Raw genomic sequence first — 15682 nt, forward strand, 5'->3', positions numbered from 1 at the left:
TACCTGGTCTGGCAATTTTTAGATGCTCCTGCTCTCTTGCTTCAGTTACAGACTCGAATTCAGTGTGAGGAAACCACTCAAAAAAACCCTAATACTCTTAGAAGCACAAATTAAAACATAAAACCCAAGCCCAGTCCAAAACAGAACTGCAAGTCAAACACATCCTATATCTTGTTGGTAATAAAAAGAGAAAGCTAAGAAATATTTAGTAATAAGACTTGATTTTTACTTCAGTAACAATAACAGATGGCTAAGCTATAAAAGCAATAAATCATAGTAAAGATCATGTTTCAAAGGAAGTTTCAGGGCATCTGCAGATGAGCCCACGGTTCAATGCTAAATGGATGCAAACTCCGATGTTAACATTAGTGATTCTAAACAAAGATTTTTCTATATCTGTATGGCAATCATAGATTAGATTAAGATAAGCAAAGGTAGTCTATCACTACTGCAAAGTGACCTCAGTTCTTTATAAAGAGCAAAAGTACTGGTTGGCTGCTATAAAACCACTTCTTTTGGCTTCTGGTTATAAAGCCTCAGCTCAAATCCAGCCATTTTCATTTGTCCTTCTGAAGCTAAGTTGTATATTCAAACTTCATGAGTTATAATGTCTTTCCCTATCCTATCTAATTTCTCAGTGCTGTCACAGTACCTCATTAATTGCTATACTCAAACTCATGTTTTAAATTTAAAATTTAATGATAGAAATGGTCTGTGAATGTATCAAAGCACCTACTGTTCCATCATAATTTTCATGCTTGTTTCATTTTTCATAATTCATTTTAAAACATACATTCTCTCTAAACTGCTAGCATTGCATAGCAGCTTTGTTTTATGTGATCTTAATTACAAGATTTTTTTTCAATCCCTTTTGCAGTTAATGTATTGGCTTATATTACTGTGGACTTGGCAGTGCTGGGTTAATGCCTGGACTTGAAGATCTTCCAGATCTGCTCCAACCTAAATGATTCCTTGAAAGCTTTCTTGTAGTTCTTAACCTGTGCTAGACACCTGCCAAAAGCACACATTATGCTGTCTGTCCTTTATGCACAGATAAAGATCCATTTATGCCAATATAAATCATATTGTACACAGCACTGTTCCAGTGTCTCTAAAGTTTCATCTGGAGATCTGGCTACAAGAGGAACATGGCAAAGAACAGTCAGGTTTGCTCTGAAAAAAGTATTTCAAATAAGTTTAGACACTGGATTATAGGCTAACAAGAAGGGGACAAGGTTATATACATATACCCCTTTTACCAATTAAAAAACAAAAAGGGAAAACTAAAAAAGATACTTGAGAAGTTCCTATGGCATAAGAGGATATCCACACATACACAAGATTAGTATTCAGCATGAAAATTTATATTTCATCCACTCACAGATATGTTTTCCATAACAAACCATTACTTTCGCTTAGTGAAAATAGTAAAATAAACTATCATAATCCTCATCTTTGCATCTCAAAGCCCTGCATAACAAGAAAAGGAGTTGCAAGTTGAACACCAAGTACAAGAGATTTTTTAACCAAATCAAAAAGTTAATTTAAATATGTCCAAATAAACTTTTTCACTTCTCAAAGCAAGTTGAGAATATTAAATGTTATATTAAATATTAAATGGGTAATCAGAAGACAAATAAGGAATTTTAGTTAGAGATGAGACTCCTCAGACTGTTTAATTAAGAGTTGGGGTTTTTTTGTTTGCGATGGTTGCTTTTTTTGATAATGGAGTAGAGGGTAGAACGGTGGTATTTTAGTCCAAGCTACACAACTTCTGCTTTTACTGCAAGTACAAAAATACTAAAAAAGGCTGCAAGAATTATTAAAGCAAATCCTGTGTCTAATAGTCCATTATTCAAACAACTGAACTTGCTATTTTTGGTAGCATATTATCTCCCATATTTCTTTTGAACCTTCATAAATCCAAATCCTGAATTTAGTACCGGGTATATAACACAAGCAGAATTTTTAAGAACTCTCTAGAATTCAGGCTTTCAATTCTCAAAAAAAGTACTGTAGTATTCCTAAACGAGGAAGAGATATGGGATATCTTCACATCTTTAAATGATATCGCCATTTGCTCCCCATTGCATGTTTAAGTTTCCCATGACTACCTGGCATTTTCCACAGTCCATAACTCTTTTTGTTATGATGCTGTTAACACCCAGATGGGAAGTGTTCCTGAATACCAACTAAGTGATTCATCAGCTTCCTTATTTAAGCTATAAAAATGATATAATTTATTAGGAATATGGCAGTTTAACACAGAGTTCTGACTCAGTATCAGCATAACAGAAACGAAACTATGCCCTGTCCCAGGAAGTTTGCAGCAATAATCATCCACTTGTGCAACAAATACAGTAAGACAAGGAAAGGTCAGCAGAGCTTTCCCATTCAACATTATTAGTGGTGTATTAGCAGCTCTGAGCAACCCCAAGACCCACAGTCCTATTCACCAGTACTTGAACAGAGGAGTCCTTATTTCTTATAATCTAGATTTTCTACACTCAGGGTAAATCACTCTTCTCAGGACTATACTAGGTCATATGAACAGCTACAAACTTTTATCATGAAAGGAAACCAAACGAAGAAGAGTAACAGTAATGTACCAGCTAAAAATCTTTTCCCTGGTTTTAGCAAGTTCTAACCATCAGCTGTTCCTCAACAGTATGAAAAATTGAGAGTTGAACCCCTAGTTTCCACTCTGATAGGTAAGATGAAACTCTAAGATGAACTTAGACCTAAGCTGATTATGCTATAGCTATGGAAGTATCCCAGGCAGCATCTCTGCTGTTCAGAGACAATGGATTTGTATATTCCAGATTTCAAGGAACACAAATCAGATTTTTAAAAGCCCAAAAAGCCCTTCCTGTGGAAACCAGCAGCACTAAGTTTTGCCACATGCTCCTCTCAGACTCAGGGTTGAGCAGGTTCTAAGAGATACCCAAGCAGTTCACTTTAAGTCCTTCCCCCAGGGTCCCTAGTGCTGCCCCACTAAGCAAGGCTCAGCAGAGGCAGCTTCTCCGAGGTGTAACTCATCCACAAGCCAGGAAACACCACTTTCTAAACACAGAGGAACTGTCACATAGCACCTTGGAAGCACCTCCAGCTTGCCCAGCTAGAGGGAGGCAAACTGCATCAGAGGAACTTCCAATGGGACACTAGGAAAAGTTTCTTCACTGAAGTGGTGGTTGGTCACTGGAACGGGCTCCCCAGGGAAATGGTCATGGCACCAAGCCTGTCAAAGTTCAAGGAACATCTGGACAGTGTTATTAGCTATACAGTTTAGTGGCAGTGCTGCCAGGAGCAGGGAGCTGGACTTGATGATCCCTGTGGGTCCTTCCAACTTGAGATATTCTATGATTCTAAATAATAAAGCTGCAGTTATGTGGTCAAGCAATAAGCTGAATACTAAGCAGATCTGAAGGACTGCATGTTTACAGTTCAAGTCCCTACAGAGTTAAACCAACAACCTTTCCTCCACAAAACCTAGAATTATCATTTAACTATCATTTAAGAGTCTTTCTCTAAGTCAGGAAGTGAAATAAGTAATATCTGACATTAACGTAATAGCACAGACCACATAACACTTAATACGAAAGTCCAGTCACCTGTCTCAACAAGCTTTTCAGGTCAAATGTCTTTCTGATGAGAAAAGTTTACATATTTTGCCGGTCTGTTTAAAAGTGACTTTTCAAAAAGTCAAAACAATCCTTAAATTAATGCCTTTGATTTGAAGACTCATCAGACAAACAGAATTAAACAGTTCACGTTGTCCTGAGCTACTATTTACAGGTAGAGAAAAATAGCAGCTTTACCTTCATAAACAAATCCACATGGCTCAAGTCTCAAGGAGAATACAGTTTACTAAATGAGACTTTAAACCAAATTCAGAGCTCACTTCTTTTTAAACTTACTCCGCTAACTGTTGCAGTAGGACTACTACATGTAAAAAAAAGGATATTTTGGAAGAGGTCTACGCTGAAATCTGCCTGGTTATAGTAAAAAAACCCTGTCATTGATTGTTTGTAGATTAATACAATCTTTATTCAAGGTTTTAAGTAATTGTACATCTACCGTGGGAGAAAAGATACCACATTAAGTTGCCTCAGCACAGGCAGATTATTTACACTGATAATACACACTATTAGACTTTAAAAAAACACAGAATTGCATAAAAGCTTTTAGCCCCTCAATCTATTCCTGTGCTATTGCAGTGAGCCATATAAAACAAGCTCCAAGATAAAATCAAGTAAATAAGTAGAAGACACCTCAGTTCAGCCTAAAAGAACCTCTTCCTTACCTTAGATACTGGCACTAATACAAAATAAATGCATGCTGGTAGAATATCAGTAACATGATCAGAATTTCTACCACAATGTTTTGAGTGTCAAAGACGCAAGAAGTACTTGAACTCCATGTACTAAGAACCATTTCCACAAACCCACTTTCACATGGGTGACAAATCAATTCAAGAGGCTCTGCTCAATTTACAGGCAAGCCAACAACAATATATTTAGAGCAACACCACCAAAGGAGATTGTTTTTAAGTACTGGCACAAATGGGAAGTAAAAGTGGTTTCAGTTGTCAGAAAGACATCAATTTTTCTTCATGTATATACAGTCTATAACCTCATTGTTGTGGATTACTATTTGTCTCAGTTTGAAGAGACTGGAATGTTTGCTAAAGAGGATGAGTTATGCGACAAACCAAACTCTCTCTCAGCAATTCTAAATTCAAAATTAAGGGGCTTTAATCGAGGAAGTGTGGAAAAAACAGAAGAAATAACAACCCTTTATTAAAAGGGTTGTTATGTTGGCAAGAACAGTAACGGAACACACAAAAAAACTAGACAATAGTCCTGTACCCAAAACGCCCCCTTCAAACAAAAGAAAAAGTCTGGATACTTCTCTGTCCTTCAGCGCAGTTCTAATCACAGTTGGCGGGGGCGCTGTTGGGTCGCTGGAGGTGCAGAGCCTGCAGTTCTCTGTGGTGACCTGCAGGGGCGCTGTCGGGCTCCAGCGGTCACCACACAGGGAGGGGGGTCTAGGGGGTGGTCTCGGGTCACGGGAGAAGCCAAAAAGAAAATGGGGACCCTTCCCCCAATGGAAGAAGGGGGAAAGGAAAGCAGTCCACCCCCACAGAACTCACTGTTGTCCTCAGATGACGGTGTCTCAAGGCTCCTCCTTTTTCTCCCAGTGAGCACAAAAACTCTCCGATGAAAACACAGCAGGTCTGAGCTGGAGACAAAGACGGCTACCCTGTCTCTGTCCCAGAGATCATCATCATCATCATGGCCAGTCTTTGCGAACGAAGATTTGGGAAAGGTCTCTACCCACGTTTGCTACAAGCGCGCTGGTGATACAGGGCTTTGCAAATGTGGGTAAGGCCTTCAAGCCTGCGCAGTGGATTTTTTAGGTGAGACACAGTGTGCGCTGAACTGAGCCCACCCTTTAATCCTAAGGTTCATCTGCCGGGGCCGAGCGAGCTTGAACGGTGGTAGTGAGGTCCTCAGGACGTAGGTTTGTTTAGAGTGACCTTCTCTTAGATGGATGGCCTTACAGGGCTGACGAGCTCCATCTGCCCGGGTTTAGAGTTGTCCTTCTCTTCTGTGTGTTCCGGGGCTCCCCTCTCATCTCCCACGATGGCACTGTCCGCACAGGTGAAGCTCCCACTCTCTCGCTCCTTTCCGCGCCCGGGGCCGGGTCCATCCCAGAGAGAGAACCCAGCAAAGTGACTTCTTCCTTCTGAGGAGAGCGAGCAACCCCCCCCCAAAACTCCTCCCCTCTCCCCCCAGCCTCAGATGGGCCATCCGTTACGAATGCGGTTCGGCCAGTTAGGTTCTTCCGTAAAGCTAATCGCCCCCCCTTTCCATTCAAACTCCATCTTTCCTACAGTGGGGGAAGGGGGAAGAAAAATTCCTCCCCTCGGATTTCTAACCTATAACATTCTTTTACCCCCATGTTCCCATATTACTCTGCTGTTGCTATCTGGTAGACTCTGCACTGAAAGCTTTTCAAGTTGAAGCATTTGTAACTTCGCCACTTTCTATGTTGGTTCCATATGTTTCCCAGAAGAAAAAAAGTCCTTCTGAAAGCACCCATTAAAAGCTGCACATTTATAACACCTATTTCCTTGTTTAACATTTAGCACTGAGCAAAACAAAACAGAACCTTGCTTTATATTTTTTGCAGCACATTTGACTTTACATAAACTTCCCCAACAGTCAAAGCCATACAGAAGACTGTAAACACATGCAATAAGGCCTCACTCAATACAGCATCTATTCTGAATGAGATCCTTCACTTCTAACCTTTTTCAGGCACACAGTTAAGGGTACAACAAGCTTTTCTGCTCTTTTTAAATTTAACACATATGAAGGGCTTTGCACTAAAAGACTCACATTGTTACTGAAGAGATTTTAAAGATTCTTCCCAAGACGAAACAAAACATTTAAAGATGTGTCAGCCAGACAAATGCTACTTTTATGAGAGCTACACAAGCCACAACAAAGAGTTCTCAAAATTAATAAAGTGACAAGTATGCATTTGCTTCCACTTTGCAAACATAATACTGAAGGTGTTTTCATATTTACTAAAATTAGCATAAATGCAAAACCTGTTAATCCACCAAGAGTGCAATATTAGTCCTTGAACAAAGACTCCACAACATGTTAATCAGTTTGCTCAAAACATCTCCCTATCATCATTACAGGGGAACAATTCTAAGTTGTGTGGAAAGATTTTTAAATCTTCAAGGATGCAGACAAGTTCAAGCTGCATACAAGAGATAACGCTATAAAATGAGAGCGAATAATTATCAGAGATTATACGTCAAAGCAGGAGACAATTATCAAGATCTTTTCTGAATGACCGATACTCTGGAAAATAATCCCATACAAGTAAGTTAGCATAATGAAAAAGAACAGCTAATACATGAAAAATAGGGCAAACACTAAAATTTTATATGTTCTTCACTGTCTGTGATTATGGACAGTTGAAACATCCTAACCAGAAGAAATATCACCCAGATAAGATGGGCATGCATGTCTCACACGCACTTGGGATAGTCTGCACCACTTCAAGGACCAGACACACTCTGCCCCAAGGGATGCAGCATCTGTGTGTCACATTCTCTTTTCAGCATGTTCCCAGAGCTGGGGGCCTGAGCTGAGACCTGCGTCAGGTCTAAAATGCAGTAGAGCTCAGCAGGCTCTCAACTCCAGTCTTCCCAGATCAAAGTTAATGCTGGAGACAGTGAAATCAAGTCTGTGCAGCACAAACTAAACTGAATTAAGACAAATACTTTACCACAGTTGCAGACAAAGAACTATAGAACTACCCAGTTTAGTCAGCATGGCCATCCTGTTAAATTTCTCTCTCTGAGAGAAATGGGGAGATGATGAGGTGGGAAAGAAGCCAAAGCAGGGATAAGGACAGAGGGTCCTTTGCTTCTAGGCTAATGGGCTTTTCAGTCTTCTGTATGGGGCAAGCTATGAACCCAAACTTAGTGACAGACACACATTATTTATTCACATCATATACCATCAAAATAATCTAAAGTAATAACCTAAAAATTACTATCAGATAATTATAACGTGGTTCAAAACTTATGTTGGCTATGCAGTGTTTTGGTACCTCAAATGCCAACACACTACACAACACAGGTTTTTTCTCCTGTAAGTTTAAGGACATGCACTTTCAAACTAAGTACTTGGAAAGGAATAGGAATCTCATACGCATTTTACCTTCAGGAGCTGCAACTTTACATGGCCAACAAAGCCGTTGAAATTACCACTCACAAAGAGCTGTACTATGCAAGTCATCTTTATATATATAAAAAAAAAAGACTAAAAAGTCAGACATTGTTTTTACTACATCACTTCTAACATGCACATTATTGACCACTATAAGCCTTCAAAACTTTTCTATCATTAATCTAGGTTTGGCAGAGTAACAGAACACAGTAGCTTAATATTCTCTGCAACAGCCACACAACACTTCATGAAGTTATCCTCAATTGCTTACAAAATTTAGGCAAATTAACTGCTAAGTGAAGATTAATAAAGCATCTGTAAATGCATAAGTGATAAAAGCTCAATGTTTTCTTACTGGCTAGGATACTGCTTCTTTCCATGTTCATCCTTGAACCCCGCTGCATCACCCCACTCTGGGCTGAGAACCCTCTTGACACAAGTTTACTAAGCCCTGGAGCTCAAGTGGTAGAAATAAACAGAAAGGTAGGATTCAAGTTTCATAGAAGGTAGATAGTAAGGTATAATTACAGAGGAAAACTGCTACTTCATGCATAACATTAATTATTTGAAAAGTGAGCTGTAAATCTGGTACCCACTATCAACACCAAGACATACTCAAATGTCCTAAATCCTCATGTTTTCTTGTGATTGCTTGTAATAGCGTAGCTCAACAAATTAGCTTATGGGCTGGCAAACTGCTGTTAAGTGGTCATAGCTCTTCACTGATGATCCTTTTACCACTCTGAACCTACAGGCAGCCTGCACACTTTAAATGCCTGGAAATTACGAGACATCCTTAGTTTTATTTTATTATTTTCAGTGAAAGTTATGCTTCACCAAACAGCCATTGAACAATTACAAGCACATTAATGGCATCTTCCAAAGCATCTGAACTTCTGCTAAAGCTTCCTTTCTTCTCTCTCCAGACTCTGAAGCATCAGATTTGAAGTTTCACTGTTTGCACTACTACATTCAAACAATATTTATATAGGATAGGGTACAGATGCATTGTATTTGTCTCAGCTAAAAAGGTAAATAGACAATGTTTAATGTGCCAATACAAGGAAAAAACCCAGTCTTTCTTCTCCTACAGAGAGAACAGGAATCTAATCAATTTGTATTCCAGTTTAAATACCCACATGTTATCCACTGCTACTGAGTCTTTTGTCTGGTAAGCTACAGACAGTTAGAAAGAAAAAATATTGCATGAGCTACATTTTGCTTTCAATAGATTCAAAATATATACAAAAATACTTTGTACTTCTTGGTCTAAAATATTATGGAAAACTAAGAAACATTCTACAAGAAAAGAAACCTAAGGAAATGTTTACCAGCTGGTAGTCTCTTCTTGCAGTCTTAACAGAGACTTCTTCAGATAATCAATGCAGCAGCTCGTCTTCAGATCTGAAAAAACAGAAGAATCCCATTAAACACAAATAATATATAGCATTTCCATCACATAAGCCAGTGCCGGGGTAAATCAAAGTTGATCCTGCAGTGCCAAGGAACCTACATAATTCCTCAGGAATGCAAATAAAACACATCAATTTCAAAAACACTTGTTATTTTATGGAAGTGACATTACAAGTGAATGGAGAGGCATCCTCACAAACCCTCAGTCAGTAAGGCCATTAGCCAGCCATGATCACAAGCATCAGAAATAGAGCATTGCATCTCAGCATTACCGAGTTAAGTTACATATAGTTACAGCACAAAAAATAGAGCATTACATCTCTGCATTACGGAGCCAAGTTACACATAATTGCAGCAGAAAAAAAGTAGGTCTCTGTTCAAGCTTTATTTACAGTGTTATATATATATATTGCACACAGGGAAAAAATGCTTCATTGCTACAGTTTTCATCAGTTAAAGAAAAATGCAGCCAGTGAAAGTTTTTACCTTTCTGAACTTTCTGTATGTTAACCAGGATTTCCTGCTTCAAAACTAATCTTCTAGTTTAGAAAAAAAAAACATTATTTGTATGGTCAGACAAAACAGCATTTCCTATGGAAATGCAGCACAGATTCCGCTGCAAGCATTCAAAGGGTGTTTAAGTTAATTTGGAGCAGATTTCTATAGCAGTCTACCTTTTTTAGTACAGTAACTGGATGATGAACTGGTCAAAACTGGCACCTTTCTATTGTGGTGAAAGGTTCATAAACCTTATCCCTTTGAGGTTTTGTAGGCTGCTTCTGTTTGAGGGATTTCAGCTAATTTAAATACTTGAGCGTTGACACTTAACCTGTCTCCAGTAAAACCACTGCTGCTCCTACTTCGGGTGTTCCTGGTACCAGAATCCACCCTTCTAATATGTCACATCTCAAGGTTTCTTTCAAAAAGTGATCTTCTCATTTTGCACTCCAATTCTCTTTCTGCTTCTACAGCAAAGTCAGGCAGATTCTGCAATGCATCTGTTTTTAGCACAAACTTGCTTTAGAAATATAAAATCCCTGTCTTGTCATTTCAAATCCAGCTGAAGAGGCATGAAAAATTCAGTGTTAATTTGTATTTAATCAGCTATCAGCAGTTCCTCTTTCATCAGGTAATCCTGATTAACAAGCATTTGAGAAAAAATACGTTGCTTTGCAGTGAATTTTCCAATCACAAAGGCCATAACATCACTGATTTGTCCCAGCTTGGGAAGCACGGAGGGAAGGGGAAGAGCTATGAAGTATCAAGGCTGGGGAAATATTCTAGTCACAGTGAAAACTACCATCAAAAGATACCACCCATTGCCTCCTGCCCTCTCCACAAAGGAGAAACTTGCAACCTGAAAAGCACAGCTCAGAAGAACAAGTACTCTGAGATACTATGCAAAATTTAATTGACAAATAAAATCAAGGGATCCTATTCACAGCTACACTGAAGCAAACAGTTGCAACAGACAGTTGAAAAAAAAAAAAAAAAAAAAAAAAAAAAAAAAAGAAAAAATGTTAAAAAACAATAACTTCTGCCAATTTGTATCAAGGCAGCACCTGAGATAAGCAATGCCTGCCAAATTAATGTGGTCGTTTCTTTTTTTTTTTTCTGTAAATGTCGTAATAAGCACTATTTCTCTCTCCATCAGAAGGAGAAATCTAAAAAACACCCAAAACACCTTATTCACTCTGTTAAAAGCATAGGCTTTCTTTTAACAATTGTTTTACCACTCAATTTCAACCCCTTTCATTTACGGTCCTCTTCCCAGGCAAGTGTATAAAGTTAACAATTCCCTTAAAAACTTCTGAATGCAAGCCATAAGGTCCTTCCACTCATGCTGCTTGGCAAGAGCTGAGCAGAGCAATTCTGTCACTTCCTACATCCTGTAACAGGATTGAAAGTCCTGCTGCCTGAGTGACCATTTTTGCAATGCCACATGTGCAAGTTCCTTCAACATATTCCACAAAAACACCTCCTTCTACTCTGTTACACTACAGTATGAAAAGCTTCCTATTCAGTACCACGAAATGGATTTTTTTTCCAAGCATGACTGATCATTTTGTTTAACAGAAATTTTGTTATGTTTCCACTGGACCAACGCACACAGAATCATGTTGCCAAATTCAAATGGTTCAATCTCTGAGAATTTAACTACCTGAAGACACATGCAGGAGTTCGTTTTACTGAAAGCAATACCTAAGCCTGCTGGAGACTCTTCTGCCTCTCCAGTCCTGCACTGACCCCACTCCTGGCTGCTCAGCATTTCCCATGCTGTAGTTCCTTCTCCCCGGCAACCCATTCCTGCAGACTGGCCTTTAGGTGAGAAAGGGAAGCAAGTGGCAGCAGCAACAGCTGTGGAGCAATTCCGGATGGGAAAACTCAACCTGCAAAACAGCTGTAGGTAACAGTGGACTGGAGGGATCATGGAAACATCCATGAGCAGTGGAACTACATCATCTGCCAGTGCTGGGCAAAGAATAAAGCCTGGTGTGACAGGAGGAACTGGAGAGGTAAGAGGCTGCTGCACAGGAGCAGCACTGCATGTGGGAAACACAGGGGTGCTGGAGTGGGATCACACAGAGAAAGCTGCAGACAGGTGATTCCTTTGCAAGATCTCTACAGCTTTCAAGGCAACAATTCCTTATACATGATCTAGATTAATCCAGTCCATAAAACCTGTCAGGAGAGCTTTTTTTTTTTTTTTAAACAACAGATGCCCCAACTGTAACCTATGGCATAAATAACACAGCTGAGAAAAATCAAATTAGGTGCCATCTTAGTTTTCAGATAAAATTTGTTCACAAACTAATTTTCTCAACTTCAGTAGACCTTTGTGGAGCAAATTAACACAGTTTCTTTGACAGGCTAATGAGAATAGCAGGTGAACAACAAAAGAGTAAGCTCATTCCCAGGAGATATCCTTGCTTGCCCTCTACACACTGTGTTGGCATAACTTTATAGGATGGTGAGTTCAAAAGAAGGAAGCAGACAATAAACCCACTTGTTACTGCTAAATTAGGGAGACTTCATCTATTCATTTAAGTGACCATCCCTTATTTCATTAGTTCTGTCACTTAAGGGGAAGGTGGAATTAAACTCTGAAGTACAGCACCTGATTAAATCTCGTGCTTTATATAAAATTCATGCTCAAGAAAACCATTAACCATGAAGATGCAAAGAGCCTTCTGTGAATCTCAGTGTTCGCTTTTCTCGGGTGTACATGTTCCAACAGGCAGAGTCACAGCCACTGATTCTCAGGCCTCCAACTTTTGCACTCATTTAAGCTATAAGGAAGAAGACTTCTGAGAAATTTATTAATGGTTGTGTCCTCAGGAGAGAAGGGTAAAGCCACTAACATATGAGGTAATGGGTTATACTGAGAAATTCAGGATACTCCATACAAGAGTTTTCTGAAATACTGTGGCAAAACAGGCAGTTACCATCAGATACAGTAGCTTCTATGTAGGGGCTTGAAGTTAACATAAATAATTTTGCAGTCTTTGCCACCATTAAAGCAAGACTGTCACTCACAGCCAGGTAAGCCCTGTGTCAGAGCTGGCTACAAGTCTTCACAAGCAGGTTACAGGGATGACTCAGGGCTGAGATGCAGAGGGAAACAGGTCAAAATCTGTCCTGAAATTCTGCCCAAACCCTCAGCTGCTGACCCAATAACACACACTCCTGGTCTCTGCCTTGTTCCAGTCGGATACTTCTCCTCCCAAGGACACTACTGAAGTGACCATCTGGGGTGGCCTGAGATGCCATTTCACTTCCTCTGTTATTGGTAACCTACACGGCGCCTCTTCAAAGGCCCAGACAAATATAGATTTCACAACTTAACATGCAGGTTATTTCAACTCAAAAGCTTTGTCTGAAGTACATTTAGGAGTAACTCCACCTCTCCAAGTAGCCTGTATGCCCAACACTGTTGTATAGACATGAACCACGGTTAAAAACCTCATTACATACATCCTCTTTGCCTGTGCTTGATTTTGCTTAGCTCAAAGCATAGGATGCATAGAAGAGACAGCAATGTGGATTCAAGGTGACGTATCCTCCCTGACACAAGATCACAACAGACGGCTAGAGACAACAGCCCATGATAAGAGATATCTGAAAAGCAGAGTATACAAAATGAGTTAAAGAAAAAAAATAAGCCATAAAGATAACTAAGTGTCAGAAGGCTTATGGTAGTTTACAAACAATTCTGTTGTCAGACATAACACAGCACATACATTGAGCAGTCAAAATAATCCCTGCAGAGCTTTTGGCAGGCTACTCTTCATAAGGCAGCTACAAAAGAAGAGGCAGAAAGCAACATAATCAGTGTCCTACAAAAATAGGAACACCTACAAATACTAGAATTCACAGATAGTTCCATGACAAGCAAAACTCAAGAATTTTATAGCTCACTAAAATGATAGACTACTTTTTCCCTTACAAACACATATTGCCAAAACTTTAATTTTCAGTTGAAAGAGGAAATTCTCCTGTGATCTGAAGAATTGGTAGTCAGAGAACTATGAAAAAAAATCTCCAAATTTACTTCTACACAGCTGAAAAAGTAAGTTCTCATTCCTTTATTTCCAGGACAGAAATGAAACCAAGTGTTTAAGATCAAAGTAATTACACTAAAACTCAATAGTCTGAGCTTCACCTGTACATCATACAGGTGTATGATAACCCTGATGCCAAGACACATTCCAAAGTTAAGACTATCTGCCTCCGGAAGACTGTAGCTCTGCTTCCATGTAACACCATAACACTCTAGTGACACCCTGACCATTTTTAACATCAAATTATTACTTTTCTTCATTCACCAGAACAGCATCAGTTACAGGATTTAAGCATGCTATTCCTTATAGGTTTGATCTACAAAGCAACAAAACATATTAACGTACCAGTAGCTAATTTTGTGTGTAAATGAAGATCGTCCAGTTCATTAAGAGTTGCAAAGACACGAAGGGAAAAGACACACATAACCTTCCTTTGTCCCACAGCAAACATTTGTCACAGGTTTAAAGTATTATCAGCCCAACACAATGCATTCATTGAAGTATAATTTACCAACAGAGCACTGATCAGTTTTTTCTCTGATAATTATTCCAAAGTCATAGAAAGGATTTCCATCTGTAAATACTTTCTCCTGTCAGTGCCGTATTGCAGCTTTCAAATACTGGACTTGATATTTCAAGTTCAGTACTGTGGCATGGTTTAGCAACTTCCCTTAAAAACACAGGTTTTTCAAAATAACTCTAAGTACTACAGAAGAACTGAATCCTAGCAGGTGACTACCCTTATCACCTTTTTTTAAAAATTATTTATTAATTACAATTGGGAATAGTGCATGCTTCAGTTCCAGTAGAGTTTGCTCACACTGCAGAAGTTCTATCACCAGACTTACCTTCAAGCCCTTATTCACCCAGCTTCTTGGAGCTCAGGAACCTATGCCTATATTTACTGTAAATGCAGCAATAAGAAGGTAGCTCTTATGTAAAAAACCAACCAAACTGAAATTGCTAAATACCTATTCCATTTAGCCATATAATGAGACTATTCCTCTGTTTCAAAGACAAATGTGGAAGTGGAGCTGTAATGATGCCAATCATCTGAATACTCTTATAGAGGCCAGGCTTAAAGTTTAACTATGGGCAGAAAAGAATATATTTGATGCTGGACAAGAAAAAACATGATGAGTATTTTCTCCAGTTCCCTCTTAAAACGGAGCTACTCCTTAGAGAGTGACTAAAGCCCTTAGAGTGACTCAACTTAGAGATGAAGAGGCAGCACACAGATGACATGTTCTCCAGATTAGTTATGGAGCAGGTTTCCATAGCAGGCTGAAAAGGGCACATACATACAGTTACACAGAGACTGAAACAGGACTAATCTTTTCCTACTCCCAGTGAGAGAATGTTCTTGATACAATACAAAGGAGGAAGACAATCAAGTTCAGATCATGTAACTCATACAAACTTAGTCAGAAATGTCAGGAGCAAGTTACTTTTTGTCACACAGAGAACAGGCACAACCCGGAATGCTTCTTCCCTCTCAAGTACAGGCACCACATATCTTTTGACCCCAGATCTCAGTTAATGTATGTTTTCTCCTTGGATACACAACACTCAGCCAAGGCACTGAATTATGTTGTAGCAGAAACCAGGAATTACCCCATGGAATCAACATCAAACCAGTCCTAATTCTTCTGCTATCCACAATAAAAGGTCCCTGTGTGACCAGAATCAGCAGACCAGGAGTTCTGCTTTCTAAGAGCTTTAGCTGTTAAAGTTATGAGCAAGCTACACAAACCCTTCAGTAAGTTAAAGCTCGTAACCATAGGATAGAAGCTGCGTATCCCAACTCCAAGCACAGTTTAAGATTTCCATTGGACAGAGATCTATTGTAAGCAAAGACTACACACAAAAGACTTTCCCCCACTTCACAAAATTCCTTCTCACGAGGCTCTGCTGTGCTTAGTCTTTCCTGGATGCACACCTTAAACCCCT

General features: G+C 39.3%; 1 protein-coding gene across 5 annotated transcripts in view; it reads right to left on the reverse strand.

The window, feature by feature from the left end:
* CYRIB (CYFIP related Rac1 interactor B) overlaps positions 1-15682 on the reverse strand; it is a 98067-nt gene that overhangs the window by 34793 nt on the left and 47592 nt on the right. For all 5 annotated transcript variants that reach the window (XM_027727406.2, XM_039382191.1, XM_039382192.1 and 2 more), the window contains exon 2: positions 9089-9161. The gene's annotated coding sequence lies outside the window, so the exon portion shown is untranslated. The remainder of the gene's footprint in view (positions 1-9088; positions 9162-15682) is intronic.

Source organism: Pipra filicauda, unplaced genomic scaffold (genome assembly GCF_003945595.2).
Source record: "Pipra filicauda isolate LSUMZ 115617 unplaced genomic scaffold, ASM394559v2 scaffold25_size4600443_pilon, whole genome shotgun sequence".
Taxonomy (NCBI): Eukaryota; Metazoa; Chordata; class Aves; order Passeriformes; family Pipridae; genus Pipra; species Pipra filicauda.